Genomic DNA, 23,159 nt, shown 5'->3' on the forward strand with positions numbered 1-23,159 from the left:
CAGTAATTATTTCGTGAAGTGCCAGCCATTCCTTTTCTGAAACAGTTTCGTTCGATCGGTGGTAAGTCGCGATTAAATTTGATTATGTTCTGAGCTAGCGTTTTTTTCTTCAAAGTACCAATCAGTAAGCGCCACTATGCAGTGATAATACAGTTTTGAGATTAACACAGTACTAGAAGATACTCCGATAGCAGGTAATACTCTACGCTTTCCTGATTTGTGTTTAATTGTCCATCTGACTTGTGTTCAGGTCAAACTGTAGTGTTACATTACCTGAAGAGTGCTCTGAAATGGGTCCTAATGGTTTATAGTGATCAAATGAATTCATCATTAATCAGCTACAAGAACTGCACGCTGTTCATTTAGCTGTACAGAGTTGTAGCCGTGGGTCCTTTAGGAATCATGTGCGTTATGTGAGTCTCTATCACTACTGATAACATCGGCTTCGGTAAGTGTGTCACATGTAACTCCCGATGAGCCTTGATGATGATGATAATGATGACGATGATGATGATTATGATGACAATGATGATCATGAACGATGATTTCAATTCGACGTCTGGAGAAACATTAAGTAAGCAACTTCTTTAATAAGAAACATACTGAAAACACAGCTACGGGCAGCTGTCGGGTATAGTCGTCTGTAGGTGATTGAACACCAAACATTATGATCGTACCGCAAAATAAAATTATGTTTTGTAAAAATTGTGAAATTTCTGTGTTATTTGCAACATGTGCAGCTGCCAGCTCTGGTTGGCACGGAATGCCGGGTCGCCCGTGAGAGGACTCCTTAATAATGTCGAGAAATCGCGACGTTGCCCGGTGCGTGCCTGGACAGTTTCTCCTTCCCGGCAAGGCCGGCGCGCGTCTGCACACAGGACTAGCATTTCAATACCCTCCAGATGACCTGCTCCACGCGCTGTTCGTCACATCCGTGGAAACGCGTTTTCGTCGTAGCAGTGCACAGAGCAGTATGGTCATATACTCGATGTTTGTGATAGCGCTGCCGATATGCCATGTGGGCTGCATTTCGCGTAAACGCAAGAGTAGCGGAAGCGTATTAGTTTGGGTCGCGTACACTTCTCTTGAACGTTATCTTACAGAGTGGGTTAAGGCGCTGAATTCTCTTTACTGTGGGGGAGTGAAGTAATCACGCTGCTCTGCAAAACTTAAGGACGCGATGGGTGAAATAACATACTAACTACTCCGTGGAAAAGGTTGGAAGTGCGGGAGCATGTTGCCAGAAGTCTCGCAGTCGTTCACAAAAAGTTGGACGTCATGTGGCGTGAGGTTAGCGTTTTATAGTGTCAGATGGGGTTGGCTCCGTAACACGGGGCACTTGCAGGAACGGGAAAAGACAGTGTGTGTGTCAATGAGCTAGCAGTTACGGTGCGCTGTAGCGGCGTGCCCCATTACAACACGGCCAGGAGACGATATTTGGGTGATAGCACACGGGGGAGAATCATCGTGAAACTGGAAGAAGGGTGAAGTGTGACGTGTGTAGCCAAGGAGTTAGGTGTTCCTCAAAGCATTGTTTCCCGTCTATAGGGAGCGTTCCGAACCACAGCCACTGCTGCAGAGAGGTGGTGATGGACCGCTGTCAAATTACAGCAGCATATGACCGCTACATTGTGCGACAGTCAAGAAGGGGTATTCAGGTACAGCAGCGGGTGCAGTTGCAACCACGTTTAACTAGACTGCAAGGCACGCAATCACTCGGTCTTCAGTGGCATGTCGACTGCATGGGGATGCTGTCCTTGCCCGACGAGCAGTACGTTGTGTTCCGTTGACACCCGCGCCGTTAACGATGGTGCCAAGAATGGGACTGCACCAACGTCGAGTGGGGTCACATGCTCTTCTCTAGTGCATCCAGAAAGGGTATCGAGCCGGCCGCTGTGTCCTAGCGGTTCTAGGCGCCTCAGTCCGGAACCACGCTGCTGCAACGGTCGCAGGTTCGAATCCTGCCTCGGGCATGGATGTGTATGATGTCCTTACGTTAGTTAGGTTTAAGTAATTCTAATTTTAGGGGACTGGTGACCTCAGATGTTAAGTCCCTTGGTGCTTAGAGCCATTTGAACTATTTTTTAAGGGTGTCGAACATGATCATTCTGGTGGTTCAGGTGTTAGGTGTGGGGAGGCATAACGTTGCAAGGGCGTACTGACTTCTAGATCTCCTAATATAGTACAATCGCAAGTCAACGTTATTGTGACATGTAGTCCTCTTGTCTTTTCAGGCGTCCGTGCGGCCCTGGCTTCATTTTTACGGGTGACAGTGCGCGAGCGCATCGAACTACGCGTGTGGGGGAGCTCTTGGAACAATAGGATATTCGGTGAATGGACTGACTTGCCCTTTCCCCCGACTTACATCCCATACATCCCACATAGCGACACGTTTGGGAGACTTATTGCAGGACGTCCCCATGCACTAGTGACCTTCCAGCAATTGTCAACAGGAAGGATGAATAGAACGCATTACCAAAAGAACTCCTCACCAACCTTTGGGCCAGCACATGAGCGCGTTTCAGAGCATCGTTCGTCGTCCATGGTAATCCTACACCCTATGCTTTTTGTGATGCGTAGGTGACCACCATAAATCGCGATGACTTCAGTGTAACTATTGGTTGCAACAGAATGTCACTTCTGTTCATCTGCTTGCGTATGTCTTTTAGTTCATCTGCATGCGTATTTCTTTTAGTTCAAAATGGCTCTGAGCACTATGAGACTTAACATCTGAGGTCATCAGTCCCATAGAACTACTTAAACCTAGCCAATCTAAGGACATCACACGCATCCATGTGCGAGGCAGGATTCGAACCTGCGACCGTAGCGGTCGCGCGGTTCCAGACTGAAGCGCCTAGAACCGCTCGGTCACACGGGCCGGCTTTCTTTTAGTTACCTTCCGTATTATACTGTAGCTGTTCGTTCTATGTATGATCTAGGTGTCATCGAGCTATGTACTTGACAGTGATACATGATCCGAAAGCTACTTTCGTCCTTAAGTTTTGCTCACCAGTATAGTTTCCAATTATCATCGAGGGTACAGGAATTTCAGTTTGTATGACAGACCGAGATGAAATCAGTAGAATGTCGCGGGATGTTTCATTCATCACTCTTGTGACCGATGACACTGCTCTACCACAATAAATATCGAACTCTTACGGGTTCTTTGACCCCTCATGTCCACCGCCAAATAGCCGTATATTAGAATTAACCATGTTGAGAGCTTTCGTTCATCATTATGGAAGTAACAATACTTTCGCATTCCTGTGTGAAGTCTTCCACATGCCACTTACATCGCGTGTTTCTTGAATACATTGCGGAAGTAGGTCCTGAGGAGCGTCAGTTGGAAAAGTCTTAAGAGCCTTATGGTTTTGGTGTATAATTACTGGCTAAGTAATATTTCGAACGTGTGCACAGCGTGCGTGACTGCGAGCAACCTGTCGCCCGGTTCCATCACGCGAGGTTTTAGGGAGGATGGTGGGGGGGGGGGGGGGGGGCATGCCGCTTCATTCCCTGGGCGCGAACGGAGGAGAGTGTGCGTATATTCAGCGAAGGGGCAGTGGCAGATGAAGCCCCGGAATAGCTACTTCAATTATTCTAGCGCTCTTTTAGTACCCTGGGTAGGTGTGTTAGTAGTGGGGTTTGGTAGCAACTTCCCTGTGAGTCATTATTGGTTGAGATATAAATCAGCATTGGCCTTCATTGGCTTTTCTTTGCGACTGTGTAGCAATGTGTATCGGAAAACAGGTATATACCCGGTTTTTAAGAACTAAATACGTTTCAGTTCACCAGTATCCAGCGGTCTGCTGGAGTAATCACTATAAACCACTCTCAGCGTAGTGAAGGAATCACCAACGTAAAAGTTAGTTTTGAACATCCTGTTAAAATATGCATCAGTCGTAGATATATTACCTTTCAAATCGAAGGAGTTTCTGTACTTGCTGTGCTAATTAAAATTGCTCTGCAGTAGTGATAACATTTCTATGTTGCCATGTTCAACTCATTTTTACGAGAGCATAGTGTGTGACGTATATGAAGGTAACCATCCATAGTGAATGTACCGTATATCGAATATACGATATGTTGCTGTGTTATTTGTCATAAGCTAGTCACCGTAACACTGGAATACACCCTGATGCCGTACCCGCCGCGGAGATCTTTTTCATGGCCATTTGTTGCTAATGATCGACTTCATTCACATTGTCTGGTATCACACAGTTTACGTTAAAAAGTTGCAAATAATAACCACACCATTAAAATACTTATTTTGCTATATATATACGCACGCAGCCATTTGTAAATGTGGGCTGGAGCGCATTGTAATGTGCGGAGCGATGTTAGAAGTGTTGATTGGCGTTTATTACTAGAAATGATCCCAGGGATCACCCGAGGATCGAATCCCGAGCCATACGATTTGTTGTCAAACAGATACCAATGTGCAGTCATGTAGTCGCAGTTTGTTCATATAATTAGGTTACTACACATCACTATTCGCAGACAAGGAGCTGTTTTCACTAGCACAACTCTCCAACCTTTCTTTTTTTTAAAAAAAAAAAAAAAAAAGAGCTGGCGCGGAATGGCTACTGCTACAGTTCCTTGCAACTTTTGATGACTCGATAGCGTATCGCATCGTCAATTGCCGGTAGGCTGCCTGACCTGTTAGAGGCTGGTGTAAGCGGGGTAATATTTGTCGCGCGTTAAAACGTTTTTGAGGCGGTCGACGAGCGGATTTACGCTTTACGGGCGCCATTAATAGCTTGTACCTCGCAACGCGAGAGTAGGCGGGCCCATGCATCCTCTTTAAGCGCCAGTCGTGCCTTCTTTCCCGCATCGCGTGTGCTGCTCTCATCGGTTTCTGTCGCCTCGCGTATTTACAGCGTTGCTGCGGCCCGCCGTTCCTTGGGCATTAACAGTTTACAGCATACCTCCATTAGACATTGCAACTTAGGACAGCGAAGGGTGAGGGGGACATGTTTCCTCATTTTATGTTCGCTATCGACGTCGTGTCGTTCAATATCTTGCATTCGTGAGTGTTCGAACTTTATTATACTTCGCAAGCTAGGGTGACCTGCAATTAATTCCTGCATCCAACTGCTATTTGAAATGGTTCTTGACTTACGTAGCAATTTGAATTTATCCAAGCGTATTTCTTGATGCAGTAATCTTGTTCGTTGGTGGCTACCACATTCATTCCATTTATTGGAAAGTGGAGTGCCTTTCCGTCTATGTTTTTTTGCCATGTCGCTTGTGATTTAGGGAAGCCACAAGAGTGCTAAGTCGGAAGCCTGTTCTCCGGGTAGTGGCTGTTGGCAAGCAGTCGGCAGCGACGAATTTTTATTTATAATCTGTTTGGCAGACGTCCGTGCCTGAAACTCGTTATGAAATGTTGCTGGAAGTGGGTGAACGTTATTGATGACCTGCATGCCTGAACTTACATATACACAGTAGTGAAAATTAGTATAAAGGCAGGGTTCCTACGAAAGTTATAGTCGAATTTATTATGAAAGTAGTAGATACCTGTAAGACATAAAAAATCACACCCGAATTACGTAGTTTCTTATATAACACGAATAATAAAATGTGTTTGCATTTCCTGGATGGAAGTTGGTATACAGGCACTCACTGTCTTGGTATTGCACTTATAGTGCAATAGTCCAACCTCCTGTCTTCCTAATTACATCAGTTGATTTTGTTGGGGTTTGTAGTTCTTGTAGTAAAATTGTCGCCCATTCTTCTCGTATCACCCTTTTCAGCTCACATACGGCCACGAATTGCCTTCCGTATGATAAACACTCCGCGCAAGTATTCTCCAGAGGTTTTCCGCGGTGTTCAGATACGGGCTATGTGCAGGCCAAGTCAAGAAATTAATACCTTTATCTTCTAACCAATTTTTGGTTGTAGCAGAAAATGCACAGATGCACAATGTTGTTAAAACATTAGACTTTAGTGACCCAGATCCTCATACATTCTAATATAGTCTGTCTAGCATTTCAGTGCACATGTTAAGAGTTCATTCTAGTGTTCAGGCAAGCAATTTCCTTAGCGCAGAAGGCTGTCCAAGTTATAACGCTTCCACCATCAAAAATTCTGCTCATTCTTACTTGCTGCTTTGTTCTTATATCATGCCAATAATATTGAAATCCCATCTAAATTAAACTTCATCTCATCGCTGAATATCACATTTATCCTATTCTGAAGTACATGACATACGTCTGTCATGTGACAAAATGTCGTACTCATCGTGCGGTTATTGACGATTGTAAATTAACAAGAAGTTGAGAAGAATAATCGTTTGTGGCCTTTACTTTGTACAAAAATAACCGTTTCTATGCCTCAGATAATTTTCTACTTTGCCCGTATTTTCCGTCCTTTCCATACCGTGCGCCCAATCCGACAAAATTATCAATCCCTGTACCTGAAAGGGTCAACTTCCTGCCGATTTGATAATTAGCGTGTCCCATATCCTCGTGATGCACCGATTTTTACTTGTGTATCACGTGCTGTCCTCGTGGCATTGTCACAGTTGTTTTTAATGTACACAACAAGTAGTCACAAATGATGCCGTGTTTGCTATATTCAGTAAAGGCTTGTACGCACACACTAACACGGCACAGAGCCGACTGCCTTTATACCGAGCTCCACACTCTACCACCTGAATCGTTGATGTCCTATTATATACTGTATTACTGAAATCACGAGCGATACTATTGCATATACACTGTGCGTAACTATTCCAAACAACATTGTTAATTTTATACGGATCTCCACGACTGTAGTTTCCGTTTAATGTATTTTTTTTGCACACAATGATTATTACCCTCGTATAACAGTTCATGTGTAGTACGTTTGGTAAAAACTTTCTATTTATTCTTAAACGAAGAACAGTTACTACATCTTTTCGATTCTTTCAGAGATACTAGCAAGGTATATTTTATATCTTTCATTAACTAAAGAAAAAAATACTATGGATAAGAAACCAAGGTTGAAAAAAAATGGTTCAAATGGCTCTAAGCACTATGGGACTTAGCATCTGAGGTCATCAGTCCCCTAGACTTAGGTTACTTAGGTTTAAGTAATTCTAAGGCCATCACACGCATCTATGCCTGAGGCAGGATTCGAACCTGCGACCGTAGCAGCAGCGCGGTACCGGACTGAAGCGCCTAGAACCGCTCGTCCATAGCGGCCGGCAAAATCGCTTCCCCATATGCCGATACATTTCTTAGCACTTAATTTGCATTACTTTCAGTTCTCAAGTGAAGAGACCGAGCACGGTTGCGCAGTGTTAGCACACTGCTGTTTAAACTGCCTTCCGGCAGTCCAGCTTTAAGTTTTACTTGGTTCCCCGAAATCGCTTAAAGCAAATGTCCGAATGATTCATTAGAAAAGGGCACGACCAATTTCCTCTCTCCACATTACTCCTTTTCCGAGCTTGTGCTCCATCACTGAGGACCTCGTGGTCCACGGGACGTTAACCCCGAATCCTCCTTCCTTTTCCATTGTCTTGGCTTGTTGTTGTTGTTGTGGTCTTCAGTCCTGAGACTGGTTTGATGCAGCTCTCCATGCTACTCTATCCTGTGCAAGCTTTTTCATCTCCCAGTACCTACTGCAACCTACATCCTTCTGAATCTGCTTAGTGTATTCATCTCTTGGTCTCCCTCTACGATTTTTACCCTCCACGCTGCCCTCCAATACTAAATTGGTGATCCCTTGATGCCTCAGAACATGTCCTACCAACCGATCCCTTCTTCTGGTCAAGTTGTGCCACAAACTTCTCTTCTCCCCAATCCTATTCAATACTTCCCCATTCGTTACGTGATCTACCCATCTAATCTTCAGCATTCTTCTGTAGCACCACATTTCGAAAGCTTCTATTCTCTTCTTGTCCAAACTATTTATCGTCCATGTCTCACTTCCATACATGGCTACACTCCATACGAATACTTTCAGAAATGACTTCCTGACACTTAAATCAATACTGGATGTTAACAAATTTCTCTTCTTCAGAAACGCTTTCCTTGCCATTGCCAGCCTACATTTTATATCCTCTCTACTTCGACCATCATCAGTTATTTTGCTCCCCAAATAGCAAAACTCCTTTACTACTTTAAGTGTCTCATTTCCTAATCTAATACCCTCAACATCACCCGACTTAATTCGACTACATTCCATTATCTTCGTTTTGCTTTTGTTGATGTTCATCTTATATCCTCCCTTCAAGACACCATCCATTCCGTTCAACTGCTCTTCCAAGTCCTTTGCTGTCTCTGACAGAATTACAATGTCATCGGCGAACCTCAAAGTTTTTATTTCTTCTCCATGGACCTTAATACCTACTCCGAATTTTTCTTTTGTTTCCTTTACTGCTTGCTCAATATACAGATTGAACAACATCGGGGAGAGGCTACAACCCTGTCTTACTCCCTTCCCAACCACTGCTTCCCTTTCATGTCCCTCGACTCTTATAACTGCCATCTGGTTTCTGTACAAATTGTAAATAGTCTTTCGCTCCCTGTATTTTACCCCTGCCACCTTTAGAATTTGAAAGAGAGTATTCCAGTCAACATTGTCAAAAGCTTTCTCTAAGTCTACAAATGCTAGAAACGTAGGTTTGCCTTTCCTTAATCTTTCTTCTAAGATAAGTCGTAAGGTCAGTATTGCCTCACGTGTTCCAGTGTTTCTACGGAATCCAAACTGATCTTCCCCGAGGTTGGCTTCTACTAGTTTTTCCATTCGTCTGTAAAGAATTCGTGTTAGTATTTTGCAGCTGTGACTTATTAAGCTGATAGTTCGGTAATTTTCACATCTGTCAACACCTGCTTTCTTTGGGATTGGAATTATTATATTCTTCTTGAAGTCTGAGGGTATTTCGCCTGTTTCATACATCTTGCTCACCAGATGGTAGAGTTTTGTCAGGACTGGCTCTCCCACGGCCGTCAGTAGTTCCAATGGAATATTGTCTACTCCGGGGGCCTTGTTTCGACTCAGGTCTTTCAGTGCTCTGTCAAACTCTTCACGCAGTATCATATCTCCCATTTCATCTTCATCTACATCCTCTTCCATTTCCATAATATTGTCCTCAAGTACATCGCCCTTGTATAGACCCTCTATATACTCCTTCCACCTTTCTGCTTTCCCTTCTTTGCTTAGAACTGGGTTTCCATCTGAGCTCTTGATATTCATACAAGTCGTTCTCTTATCTCCAAAGGACTCTTTTAATTTTCCTGTAGGCGGTATCTATCTTACCCCTAGTGAGACAGGCCTCTACATCCTTACATTTGTCCTCTAGCCATCCCTGCTTAGCCATTTTGCACTTCCTGTCGATCTCATTTTTGAGACGTTTGTATTCCTTTTTGCCTGTTTCACTTACTGCATTTTTATATTTTCTCCTTTCATCAATTAAATTCAATATTTCTTCTGTTACCCAAGGATTTCTACTAGCCCTCGTCTTTTTACCTACTTGATCCTCTGCTGCCTTCACTACTTCGTCCCTCAAAGCTACCCATTCTTCTTCTACTGTATTTATTTCCCCCATTCCTGTCAATTGCTCCCTTATGCTCTCCCTGAATCTCTGTACAACCTCTGGTTCTTTTAGTTTATCCAGGTCCCATCTCCTTAAATTCCCACCTTTTTGCAGTTTCTTCAGTTTTAATCTACAGGTCATAACCAATAGATTGTGGTCAGAGTCCACATCTGCCCCTGGAAATGTCTTATAATTTAAAACCTGGTTCCTAAATCTCTGTCTTACCATTATATAATCTATCTGATACCTTTTAGTATCTCCAGGGTTCTTCCATGTATACAACCTTCTTTCATGATTCTTAAACCAAGTGTTAGTTATGATTATGTTGTGCTCTGTGCAAAATTCGACCAGGCGGCTTCCTCTTTCATTTCTGTCCCCCAGTCCATATTCACCTACTATGTTTCCTTCTCTCCCTTTTCCTACACTCGAATTCCAGTCACCCATGACTATTAAATTTTCGTCTCCCTTCACAATCTGAATAATTTCTTTTATTTCATCATACATTTCTTCAATTTCTTCGTCATCTGCAGAGCTAGTTGGCATATAAACTTGTACTACTGTAGTAGGCGTGGGCTTCGTATCTATCTTGGCCACAATAATGCGTTCACTATGCTGTTTGTAGTAGCTTACCCGCATTCCTATTTTCCTATTCATTATTAAACCTACTCCTGCATTACCCCTATTTGATTTTGTGTTTATAACCCTGTAGTCACCTGACCAGAAGTCTTGTTCCTCCTGCCACCGAACTTCACTAATTCCCACTATATCTAACTTCAACCTATCCATTTCCCTTTTTAAATTTTCTAACCTACCTGCCCGATTAAGGGATCTGACATTCCACGCTCCGATCCGTAGAACGCCAGTTTTCTTTCTCCTGATAACGACATCCTCTTGAGTAGTCCCCGCCCGGAGATCCGAATGGGGGACTATTTTACCTCCGGAATATTTTACCCAAGAGGACGCCATCATCATGTAGTCATACAGTAAAGCTGCATGCCCTCGGGAAAAATTACGGCTGTAGTTTCCCCTTGCTTTCAGCCGTTCGCAGTACCAGCACAGCAAGGCCGCTTTGGTTATTGTTAGAAGGCCAGATCAGTCAATCATCCAGACTGTTGCCCTTGCAACTACTGAAAAGGCTGCTGCCCCTCTTCAGGAACCACACGTTTGTCTGGCCTCTCAACAGATACCCCTCCATTGTGGTTGTACCTACGGTACGGTATCTGTATCGCTGAGGCACGCAAGCCTCCCCACCAACGGCAAGGTCCATGGTTCATGGGGGGGTGTCTTGGCTTACTAACTGAATATTATGCGTTGCGCTCGCAACAAGACCTCTTTAATGTTCGCACGTACAGTGTTTCAGGGCACTTACTATGCGAACTGTACAAGCGCCCAACGTTGTACCTCTTTGTGCACTTGCATATCTATCCCCACCTTGAGGTTCGCGAGTGAGAAAAAGTAAGGAGGATGCTATTATTAAGCTATAAACTGCGTAATTATTAAAGTTTCTTGGGTCTTAGGTGTTGCTGTTCATTCTAGCTGAAAAAGCAGAGACTTAGTTTGGGGTCTTGACGGCGCCAATTAATCCAGCCACAGATGTTGTAATATTACAGCATCAGTTCTTCGTCGTTCGCACAGCACAATTATGTACTCAAACAATTTGCCAGGTATGTCGAAAAACAGTACGACAGACCGTGCTGACGGACAATCACAATTTCGTATTTGCGGGAGATACTTGTGAAATATCATTCCATATTTAGACCACTTTTAAACCTGCCGATTGCTCCATTGTAGCAAATTTCTGCATATTTTGCAGTTTCGAGTCTCAGTAACAGAATACCATAGAAAGCTCCTACTATATTCATATTGATAGTTCACTAATAAAGGGACTGCCGTAGCTATCGCTTTACGCGAAGTGGGTACAAACCCAAGTGCCAAGCACACAGCGTTAACCGTTTGAATTTTGTGAAATAGAGCACAAAACAAGAAAACTTGTTTATAGTTTAGGATTGTTGTTTCTTGAAGGACATTATTTCCGCTGCAGAATCTTTTTCAAGTGGGCACGACTGCATAAAAACCATGAAAGCAAGTCATATGACATGTTGCTGTTTAGTTGCGACGTATTTCGCATTCCACTAATTTCCTGTCTCGCTTTTTGTACATGTAGGAAATCAACATCAGAGTGTTTGTGACACCCACCAGATTTTGCATCCTTCGTGATTTATCTAGGTAAAACTGTCATCAACCCGAAGGTTTGTTTGAACACCGCTGTACTTTAGTAAACATGGTTCGATTCCAGGTGGTACACCACTGCTGTCTGCTTGTGACCTTTGAACTGACCTACCTAGCCAGTTATAGAGAGCCTAGAATTTGACGTGGACTCCGAACCGAGGTGTAACTTGACATGTTTCCACGTTAACAGCTATTGCCAGAGGTACGTTTTGCCAAATTACAGATAAAAATTCCCAGTTCGAAAGCCAGAGCTTCTGAATTCGCAGCCACAGTATTCTTCTCTCGTTAGCCGTATACATTATGTCAGTTTCCATGGATGTCGTTCGGGAGTTGTCCGCCTTAGCGTATCTAGCAACAAGCCACTGTCCCTCATTATCATACAGATAATTTCCATCACACTGCTGTTGCATTTGCCTTTTTCCTGATTAAATTTCAGTTTATTTTAGAGGTGTTTGCACGAATGCAATACCGTTAGAACTTGCTGGTGTATACCCTATATCAGATAGTTTTAGCATATTGTTTATATTCGTCATAAAGCATGCTCAGACAATTTACAGTGTCGTGGATTTTTATTTTCTCATCAGTTCTGAAAGAGTTCATCCAATAAATAAATTGAATTTCTTGTTGGGTTAAGTTCTCTCTGAAAATGTCTCCACTTGCATATGACTTGTATTAAACCAAAACCGATATTCCCAGTTTGCTCAGGAAAGTATCAGCTAGTAGCAGTGTTTCAACAGTGGCGTAACCAATGTCATTTGCCAGATCAGCTTGTGTGCTGCCAGAATTTTGGGTAACATGGATAATATTTAGTACCACTTTAGTCTGTGGTTCGCGAGTTTTGACCCGTCCACACTGCTGTGCAGTACAGCTTTTTAGAGGTTCTTCTCGCCGTCGGTGAAGTATTTATTTTCTCTCCCTCCCCCCCTCTCTCTTCCTCCCTCCCCCTCCATCCCCCTCCCTCCCTCCCCCCCCCCCCCCCCCCCACACACACACACACACAGTCACGCGAGGGTAGGTAAAGTTCAGTTTGTGTCTGCTAATGCAGACAATCTTCAGAATTATTGGTGAGAGAGAGCAAAGTAAGACGTTGACCTGAGGGAAATATTTGTAGACCACCGTTTAGTTCCAGAATTTGTTTTATTGAGATAATCAGTACTTGTCACTCAGAATTCTGAAAGACGACATGATACACTGTTCGTGAGGTGTAGATTTCTGTAGTATGACGTAAGGCTACAGTAAATTGGACGAAAGAAATCTGTCAATCAAAACGGACACAGTTTACTGCTGTCACATTCGCCCCAGCGAGCTCAGTAATGGGGTTATATTTATCCACACTGGTTTGCAAAACTTAAGAACGAAAGTAAATTTCCCTTTGCATGTCACTGCCAAGTAAACTTGGACCGTACAAGGAAAACGGCTGCAGTATAGTACAGAAGGTAATTGAAAGACATGCCCAATGATAAAACAGAAATTACTCTTTTACGAGTGAAAGGAAAAAGCATTGAAATCATCCAAGCATATGCCCCACAGGTGGGGTGTACAAAAAAGGAGGAATTTGAAGATGGCATGCAAAAGCAGCTAAATGGAGGTAATCAGATTATAATAGGGGACCTCAATGCACTTGTTGGCACAGACAGGAAAGGATTCGAGGAGATAATGGGACCAGAGGGCTGGGGGAACCGAAATAGAGAAGGAAAATTGTTGCTGGAATTCTGCAAGAGGAATGGGCTGGCGATCGCAAATTCCTGGTACAAGAAGAGAAGTAGCCACAATATAATTTGGTACAGTGGAGACTGGTCCCGAACTTCAGTAGTAGACTATGTACTAGTGGATAGGCAGATGATGAACAGCCTCACAGATGTTAAGGTCATTCCATCTGAGGCCTTAGACAGTGACCATCGGCTGTTGGTAGCCACCCTGAGAGAGAAAAAAGATAGGAGGGCAACAGATATACAGGAGAAAAGGTGGAAGACATGGATGCTGAAAGAGGATGAACGGAGGACCCAGTACCAGACACTGATCAGGAAGAAGCTGCCAAAGGAAGATCAGAGAACAGTGGAAGAAGAATGGGGAGATTTTAAGAGGGCTCTAGTTGAGGCAGCTGAGACTGTGTGCGGAAGAACTAGCACAAAGAGGAGAAGTAAGGAAACCCCATGGTGGAACAACATATGTAAAGAGGCAGTACTTCGAAAGAACAAAGCCTTCAGAGAATGGTTCCAGACCCGAACAGAGGGAGCTAGGGTAAAATATAAGGAAAGCAAGAAAGCAGCACAGACCATAGTAAGGGCGGAGAAGAAGAAGTGGATGGAAAAATGTACAAGAATGTTAGAAGAGGACAGTGAAGGGAACAAAAAAGGACTTTACACCATGGTAAGAAATAAGAGGAACGACAGAAGCGAGTGCCTGAGGATCATGGATAATAATGGAAGAGTTGTGGAGGAAATGCATGAGCTCAAAAAGATTTGGAAGGAGTACTTTGAAGATCTGTTGAATGCCGCCAAGCGGGTAACTAACAGCGATGGAGAGCCTAAGGCAGCAGACGATTATAATAGTGGGAAATTGATGATCTAACTTGGAATGAAGTGGAAGAAGCCATAAAGAGGATGAAAGGGGGCAAGGCACCAGGTTGGGACGAAGTAACAGTGAATATGATACGAGCAGCAGGAGAAGTAGGAACTCAGTGGCTATACAGAGTGCTGAGGGTGGTGTGGAAGGAGAACAGAATTCCTGAGGATTGGAAGAAAGGAATTATAGTCCCGATCTTCAAGAAAGGGGATAAAAGGAGATGCGAGAACTACAGAGGAATCACCCTGCTATGCCACTGTGGAAAAATCTATGAAAAGATCCTGGAGAAGAGAATAAGAAGCAGTATTGAAAGTAGACTGCAAGAGGAGCAGTATGGTTTCAGACCGGGAAGATCACCAACGGACCTCATATTTGCGGTAAGGCAACTGCAGGAAAGGTACTATGAGTACGGGAAGGACTTAATCATGGCCTTTTTAGATATTGAGAAGGCGTATGACAGTATCTGTAGGGACAAACTCTGGGATGTGCTGAACGCAAAAGGGATAGATGAAGAGATAACACGAAAAGTCAGAAAAATGTATGAGGGAAGTGAGAGTTGTGTGAAAGTGGGGAGGGAACGTACTGCATGGTTCAAGCTGGAAAATGGGCTGCGACAGGGAAGTGCACTTTCGCCTTTATTGTTTATTATTGTTATGGATGAAATCCTACAGTAAGTATCAGATGCAATTGGAGATCATAAAATGAAAGCAGTGCTTTTTGCCGATGACCTGATGTTATGGGGAAATTGCGAGAAGGAGGTGCAAGAGCAGTTAGATGTATGGGAGGCAACGGCAGCACAATATGGAATGCATTTCTCTGCAAAGAAAAGTGAAATAATTGTCACAACAAGGAAGAAGAATAGGCCAAATGTGGATATAACTTGTGGAGGGGAAAAACTACAAGTGGTAGAGAACTTCAAGTACCTGGGAAGCATGATTGAAAGTAAGGGGGGAAACGCAATGGAAATAAATGAAAGGTGCAGAAAAGCAGAGCAGTTCTACAAATGCATTAGGGGGCTTATTTGGAGCAAGGAGGTGCCACAGAAATCCAAGGGAATTATATACCGAACCTACTTTGTCCCCATATTGGCATACGGAAGTGAGACATGGGTAATGCACAAAAGCGACAAAAGTAGAATACAAGCTAGTGAAATGAAGTTCCAGAGGAGCAGGTTGAGTGTAACAAGACGAGACAGATTGCGAAATGTGTATGTGAGGGAAAGACTAAAGGAGGAACCAGTACAGGACAGGATAGAAAAATCAAGACTGCAGTGGTATGGACACATGAAGAGAATGGATGAGGGAAGAATTCCAAAGAGGATGTTTGATCTGCAACTGGAGGGGAAGAGGCCCAGAGGAAGACCAAGAGATAGATGGGTGAAGGGAGTGAAGGAATGTGTGACGAGAAGAGGAGAGAACTGGACGAAGGTGGAAGAGGGGGAATGGTGGAAAGACAGAACACGATGGAGAGGCTTGTGTTCCCGACAGACCCAGCCAGTGGCTGGAAACTGTCCAAGATGGTGATGATGACTCTTTTATCCAAAGATCTTAATTACAATGAAGTCGTCGGGATTTATTATGGTCCCCAGGACAATACAGATGGCAGGACATGATTCTAAATAGGGTGTGTGATCATCACGTACGCCAGTTCTTGCTCTGCAACGTGCTTCTATGCTAGTCGCAAGGTTGTTAATGATGAGTTCTTGTGGTAGGGTTTTCCATCCATCCACCAGCGAGGTTGACAGCTGCTGGATGGTCGTTGGTGCATGCGTGTGTGTGCTGCAGTACACATCCCCAAAGGATCCCACAAGTCGCCGTCATCAAGGATTCTCTGGAAAAAAAAATGTTTTGACAGTGACGAGAGAGTTGCGTCGTCTGCAGTCATCGGAATTTAAGCCTTCTCGATGCTCTCGTTCATGTTGTAGTTTTTATTTTGTGATTTTGCGGCTTATTAATCTTCATTTTATTGCTAATTTTTGTCTTTGTGATACATACAAAGGTTTCAGGAGGTTTGTATTTGTTTCCTGCTATTATTCCCTCACAGAAGACCTGTTATCCGAAAGCTTGTACGTTACTTGGACTGAGGAATAGCCTACACAGAGCACAAATAAGAACTTACGTTTAATGAATATTGCTCCAGTAGGGAAAAGTCTGCTCTATTGAGCAAGGAAAATGTTCAGTTTCTCTGACGTTTGGTAGACGTTAAAAGCAAGAGGCAAAGGATATAATAAATAGGCGCTGTTTGCTGCCTTCTGAATGTTTTCTGTGTCTTATGTATAGATTTTCTAGGGGAGGGTCTGACACTTGGGCCACCGATTTGGATCAAGTTTTTCACGGATGTTCTATGTTGAAAATTTCGGCGTTTTGCTAGACACTAACTATTGAAAAAAATCGATGTCGGAGTTGATGAAAGTTCATATTTTTAGTGCTCTATATCTAAAGACCGTCTAAGAGCGAATTATTTTTAGTAAGACAGTAAGTTAATAATTTTAAGAGTTATTAGCGTTTTTCGTTTTCATACTGTAGCTTGGGTACCCCTCATAATATGCATGTAAAAGAATAACGTTGGTGGACGAGCGGCCAAGTCTTTATACTACCAAACTCCTGGTCCGTGTTCGTTTCTTGGTCGTGACATTTTTTCTTTCGATTTTTGTTCCGGTGTTTCTGATAATATTCTGATAATCGAAATACTTTCCCTTGCCTTTATTTAAAGTAAAACATCCGGATGTGTGCTTAAGAATGAAATAAGTATGTATAATGTATTGACACCTACTTTCATCGTGATAAATAGAACAAAAATACATCTAAAGTATATTAATGCGTAATCCTAACTGATCGTCAATTCGTGAGCATACTCACAATCAGCGGTGGTGAAAACGTTTCATAGAAACAGGCAAAAACACAGACATTTCTCGCACTGCGCGCAACACACAAACGAAGTCACGCAGCATTCGCTTATTTTCCGGCAATTGTTCATGGAAAGCGTATCAGATTCACTTTGCTAAAAACAGATGTGTCATATTATAACAATTTGGATGTGTTCCAAGCGTATAAAGGCATATCTTGGTAGACAGGCGCGGACAATTGCTTATCCACTGTGAAGTCGCATGATTTTGAAGTCGTGTACGATGAAATTCTTTACCTGTCCATAAAAGTAAACGTCATACGGTTCACATAGATAAGCTGCGTTTGGTGGTACCACTTTCAAGGTGCAGTTCGGTTGAGCATCATCGTCTAAGAAAGCCCTGCCGTAGCACGCCATGTACCTCCATGAAAGTAATTATCAATACTTCATGTATACTTGAGTATTAATCTCACCTCTCGATGTTTTACTTTAAAAAAAGGGAAGCCACGAGCAAGAATCGAACACAGAACAGCAGTTTGGCCGTCGAATGCCTTGACCACTCGACCGCCGAAGTAACTCTGCTAGACATGTAAAGTGGCAGGACACAAGCTAAAGCATGGAAAACAAAAACGTTAATAACTCTAACATTATAAAAACTCATAAAATATAATAAAAATGATTGTTTTTAGACGATCTTTCGATGTAAAGCATTGAAAATATGATTTGTCGTCAACTTTGACTCCGATTCTTTCAGGAACTATAGTTCAATTCTTTTATCTCGGCGGTTCGCGCATGCCCGCCCAGACGCGGGAGATTGCTGCGTTGCCAGAAGCAGCGCCATAGTATAGTTCGCAAACTTACGTTTAGGGGGGAGCGCACAGTTTATGAAGTAAAGCCACCACGGCCGCATTAACCCTTTCGCTGCTACAGATACGTGGTCCCCGCATTCCGCTCTGTGCACGATTTTGTCACCACTGCACTGCTCGCCTGTGCTGACACACGGTGTTCCGACTGCTTTGACACACTTATCATTCGATTTCACAAAAACTATTTGGCCCAAAAATTTGATTTTTACACATCTTCTTGACTGATACCTTCCCCCCATAATGACTTAATTTTGTTTCGATGTTCAACGCAGTTATTGTGCAGCATTAAATGTAGTAAACCATTGCACAAAATTTTGAAGAGTTTGTAGAGGTAAATGTCCATAGCGTATACTTTCCGTATGGTCGATTTCAGTTGCCACTAGAAATTTGAAAAAATTACATTCAAACGAATAAAATTCATGAAGTAAAACACTTCGATATTGTTTTGAAATAAATAAAATATTAAGCACAGAGCAAGGTTAGAATTCGGAACCTTTCGCTTAGCAGCCAAACACTTTAACCATTACCCTAACGCAGCTCATCATTCAATATTGTTCCTGGTGGACTTTAAACTAGGACGCAAAATACCGACAAACACTGTTGGTAGGACTATTAATTACTCACGTTTCGTCGAAGTACAATAGGAAATAAACAATTACCGCTGTTCTTTATTGCGAAAAAGCGGTTCGTGAGAATGATATCCGGGTTCCCGGATTCGATTCCCGGCTGGGTCAGGGATTTTCTCTGCCTCGTGATGACTGGGTGTTGTGTGATGTCCTTAGGTTGGTTAGGTTTAAGTAGTTCTAAGTTCTAGAGGAGTGATGACCATAGATTTTAAGTCCCATAGTGCTCAGAGCCATTTGAACCATTGAAGAATGATACAAACACCTTTCCTTGCTATCGCCTGATTAGGAGGCTTATTGCTTGTTTGGTTTAATTAATTAATAGAATATGAAGCAATTGGTATAAAGAATGCTTTTTTCCAAACTTTCTATAAAAGAAATTCTGCTATCAAGACATTGCTTTCGTTCAGTTACTTTATTTATGACTGAACGTTTCTAAAACTGAAGACACTCGTCCGTGATCTGTACTGCAGTCGAGCTCTGGCAACATCGTTCTCTGTTCATTGGCTGACTGCGTTTTATGACGTCAGATGCGCAGAACGAACCTAAACTCGGCCGCCGTCATAAACGACGCGCATTTTAGGAAGTACCCAACAAAAACCCGAAACACGTGTATCTTTATTTTAAATGCAGAACGTCCTTGAAAAACTTCATGAAAATCGTCGACCCACATGTCAGGTCCACCCCTTGTTAATGTTGAACGTAAAAAGTCCAGTATAAACCCACTACCATTTAACGGTTACGTTCCATTGGCGTCCAATGTGAATCAGCCTTTAAGCAATACGTACCAACATAACAAAAATAAATTTTAATATCGTCGCCATCCCCGTGCCGGACCGAAATCTTTGCACCGTCGTTTTACTGTGCGGTGTTCCTTTGATACGACACATGCCAAGGTAAAAACTGGACAACTGATATGCGCAGTGCTGTGCCGTGTACGGTACACGGAATGGTGGAGTGGGGTTTTGGCCGCCGGCAGCCGGGGTTAGTCGTCAGCGGCGCGAACAATGGCGGGCGGGCTTTTTGTGCTGAGCCGCCGCCGCCACCGCCGCCCCCTCGGGCGCGTCGCGCAGCTCGTGCCAACGGCGACGCGCACATTCTCATCTCAAGTTCCACCCGCTCTGACCTAGTTCCCGGCGCTGCACTCATCTGTCGCCCGCTTCCCCGAACACATTCCCTGCTCCACCACAACGAGCCTACTACTCTTCGAACTTTGTTTCTTTTTTTCCTTCCTTTCTGTTGATTACGGCTGTTGCAAATACACACATGGAGTACCGCTTCGTCGGTAGGATGCAGTACGTTTCGATATTTGCAATTGTTTTCGCAATTCGTCGCGATCTGGCCGAGTTGGTAGTTTTCGAAGAGTTTCGGTGCCTCTTTCGTTTGTTCTTACCATGTTCATGCTTGTTCATAGAACTCTGAGAACGCAACACAAGGTAATGTCTGCATTTGTCATGTTATTTTTTTGTATATTGTGAATACTACTTTATCATTACTTCATGGAAGCAATGACAGACGTTACGGCTCAAGAAAAGTTTTTGCTCGGTCCTTACAGTCTCCTTCTTCCTCCTCCTCCTCCTTTTCTTTTCTTATTTTTCTTCTTCTTTTTCTTCTCCTTTTTCTTCTTCTTCCCCCAGACTCTGCCTCTCCCTCTCTCCACTTATTTCTTTTTTTTTAAAGAAAAACTGAAACCTCTTGCTCAGTAGCCTTCTGATCACGGGGAATAGTTAAGTACAGTTGTCGTTCTAGTCTTCAGTCCGACCGAGCGAGGTGGCGCAGTGGTTAGCACACTGGACTCGCATTCGAGAGGACTACGGTTCAGTCCCGCGTCCGGCCATCCTGATTTAGGTTTTCCGTGATTTCCCTAAATCACTTCCTTCCCCATCCTTCCCTAAATCGATGAGACCGATGTCCTCGCTGTTTGGTCTCTTCCCCCAGACAACCCAACCCTAGTCTTCAGTCCGAAGACTTGTTTAATGTGGCTGTCCATGTTTCTCTAGCCTATGCGAGCCTCTTCGTCTCCGAATAATTAGTGCAACCTACTACTTTCTGAATCTGCCTACTGTATTCATCTCTTGGTCTCCCTCTACGATTTCTGCCCCCCACACTTCCCTCCAATATTGCATTGGTGTTCCCGTGATGCCTCAGAATGTGTCTTATCAACTGACCTCTTCTTTTGGTCAAGTTGGTGCCACAAATATCTTGTCTTCCCAATTCTGTCCAGTACCACGTCATTAGTTACCTGATCTTCTGCAGCCACACATTTCGAAAGCTTCTACTCTCTTTTTGTCTAAACTGTTTATCGTCCATGTTTCACTTCCATATATGGTTACACCCCAGACAGATAGTTTCAGAAAATACTTCCTACAAGTTAAATCTGTATTCGATGTTAACGAATTTCTCTATTTCAGAAATCCGTTTTTTTACCATTGTCAGTCTACGTTTTACATCCTCTCTACTTCGGCCATCATTTGCTATTTTGCTGCCCAAATAGCAAAACTCACTACTTTGTCTCGTTTCCAAATCTGATTCCCAAAGCCTCAACCTGATTTAATTCGACCATGATCCATTGTCCTTTGTTTCCTTTCGATATTGTTTTCAATCGTATATCATCTTTCCAAGACAGCGTCAATACCGATTAGCTGCTCTTCCAGGCCCTTTGCTGTCTCTGACAGAATTCCAATGTCATCGGCAAACCTCAAATTTTTTTTTTCTTCTCCAGGAACTTTAATGCCTTCTCCAAATTTTTCTTAGGTTTCCTTGACAGGTTGAATAACGTCTGGGATAGGCTACACCCTGTCTCATTCCTTATTCAACCCCTGCTCGGGAACCTCCCCATCGCACCCCCTCAGATTTAGTTATAAGTTGGCACAATGGATAGGCCTTGAAAAACTGAACACAGATCAATCGAGAAAGCAGGAAGTTGGGTGGAACTATGAAAAAAATAAGCAAAATACACTAACTGAGTAGTCCATGCGCAAGATAGGCAACATCAAGGTTAGTATAAGCTCAGGAGCGCCGTGGTCCCGTCGTTAGTGTGAGCAGCTGCGGAACGAGAGGTCCTCGGTTCAAGTCTTCCCTCGAGTGAGAAGTTTAATTTTTTTTATTTTCGCAAAGTTATGATCTGTCCGTTCGTTCATTGACGTCTCTGTTCACTGTAATAAGTTTAGTGTCTGTGTTTTGTGACCGCACCGCAAAACCCTGCGATTAGTAAACGAAAGGACGTGCCTCTCCAATGGGAACCGAAAACATTTGATCGCAAGGTCATAGGTCAACCAATTCCTCCACAGGAAAACACGTCTGATATATTCTATACGACACTGGTGACGGCATGTGCGTCACATGACAGGAATATGTTGTCGACCCACCTAACTTGTACACTTGGCGAGTAAGAAAAACATTCTTCTACCTTGCCCGATTTAGGTTTTCTTGTGTATATGATAATCACTCCCAAAAAAGTGATGAAAACATAAGAATTTGTCACATAAACTGCAACAAATGAATGCAACAGTTTCACAGTCGCACAGCTTTCCCTGTGTTCTGGCAAAACATATGTTTTTAACGTTTTCAAATTTTTCCGTGCGTAGACCGTCAAATCCTGCATATGCCCAAGCAAATCTGAACATGTCCTGGAATTTTGGAGAGCGAAATTGATTATGTGTGAGTGCCTGAACTTTGATAATTGTCTGAAAATAAAAAGTCAAACTTTTCACTCGAAGGTAGACTTGAACCAAGGACCTCTCGTTCTGCAGCTGCTCACACTAACCACGGGACCACGGGGCTCCTGAGCTCACACTGTCCTTGATGTTGCCTATCTTTCACATGGACTACTCAGTTTGTTTATTTTTGTTTTTTTTTTTTTTTTCATAGTTCCACACAACTTCTTCCTGTTTTCTCGATTGATCTGTGCTCAGTTTTTCAAGGCCTATCCACTGTGCCAACTTATAACTAAATCTGAGGAGGGTGCGATGGGGAGGTTCCCTTGTTAGAAACGCAGGAATGTGGAGACCAGTATATTTATCACTATTGTTTTCATCATATTCAGCGAAACTTCTGCGGTGTACTCGAAACAGCGTTGACACCATGTGGGCGGGGATTGTCCTGCAAGAGAATGATGCCGTCCGTTTTGACTTGATGTCCTGCTTCAATTTTTACAAGGTTCCCACGTACCGCTGTGCGTTAATGGTGACGGCGTGTTCCAATGAGCAGCGGGCCGTGCAGTTAAAGTGAATGGTCGTCACGACGTTCCCGGAGATGGCGTACCTGTTTCTGCTACGCTGCAGAAGTTCCGGTGGGAAGGCGTTGCACATCCTCCATACAGTTCCGACTCTCCACATGCGATTTCCATATTTTTGGAGCCCTGAAGGAATACGTTCGTGGCTGTTGATTTACAGTGTTACGTGCACGACTGGTGGTACAATCGTGGTTCCGTAAGCAGCTCCAAACATTTTTCCATAAGGGCATTGGCCCTCATGTCTCACAGCGAGATAAATATAGTAAAGGTTGTGGCGA

General features: G+C 43.3%; 1 protein-coding gene across 3 annotated transcripts in view; it reads left to right on the forward strand.

The window, feature by feature from the left end:
- Nucleotides 1–23,159, forward strand: part of LOC124607335 (cAMP-dependent protein kinase type I regulatory subunit) — a 271,618-nt gene that overhangs the window by 82,505 nt on the left and 165,954 nt on the right. The gene's annotated exons all lie outside the window — the stretch shown is intronic.

Source organism: Schistocerca americana, chromosome 3 (assembly GCF_021461395.2).
Source record: "Schistocerca americana isolate TAMUIC-IGC-003095 chromosome 3, iqSchAmer2.1, whole genome shotgun sequence".
NCBI lineage: Eukaryota > Metazoa > Arthropoda > Insecta > Orthoptera > Acrididae > Schistocerca > Schistocerca americana.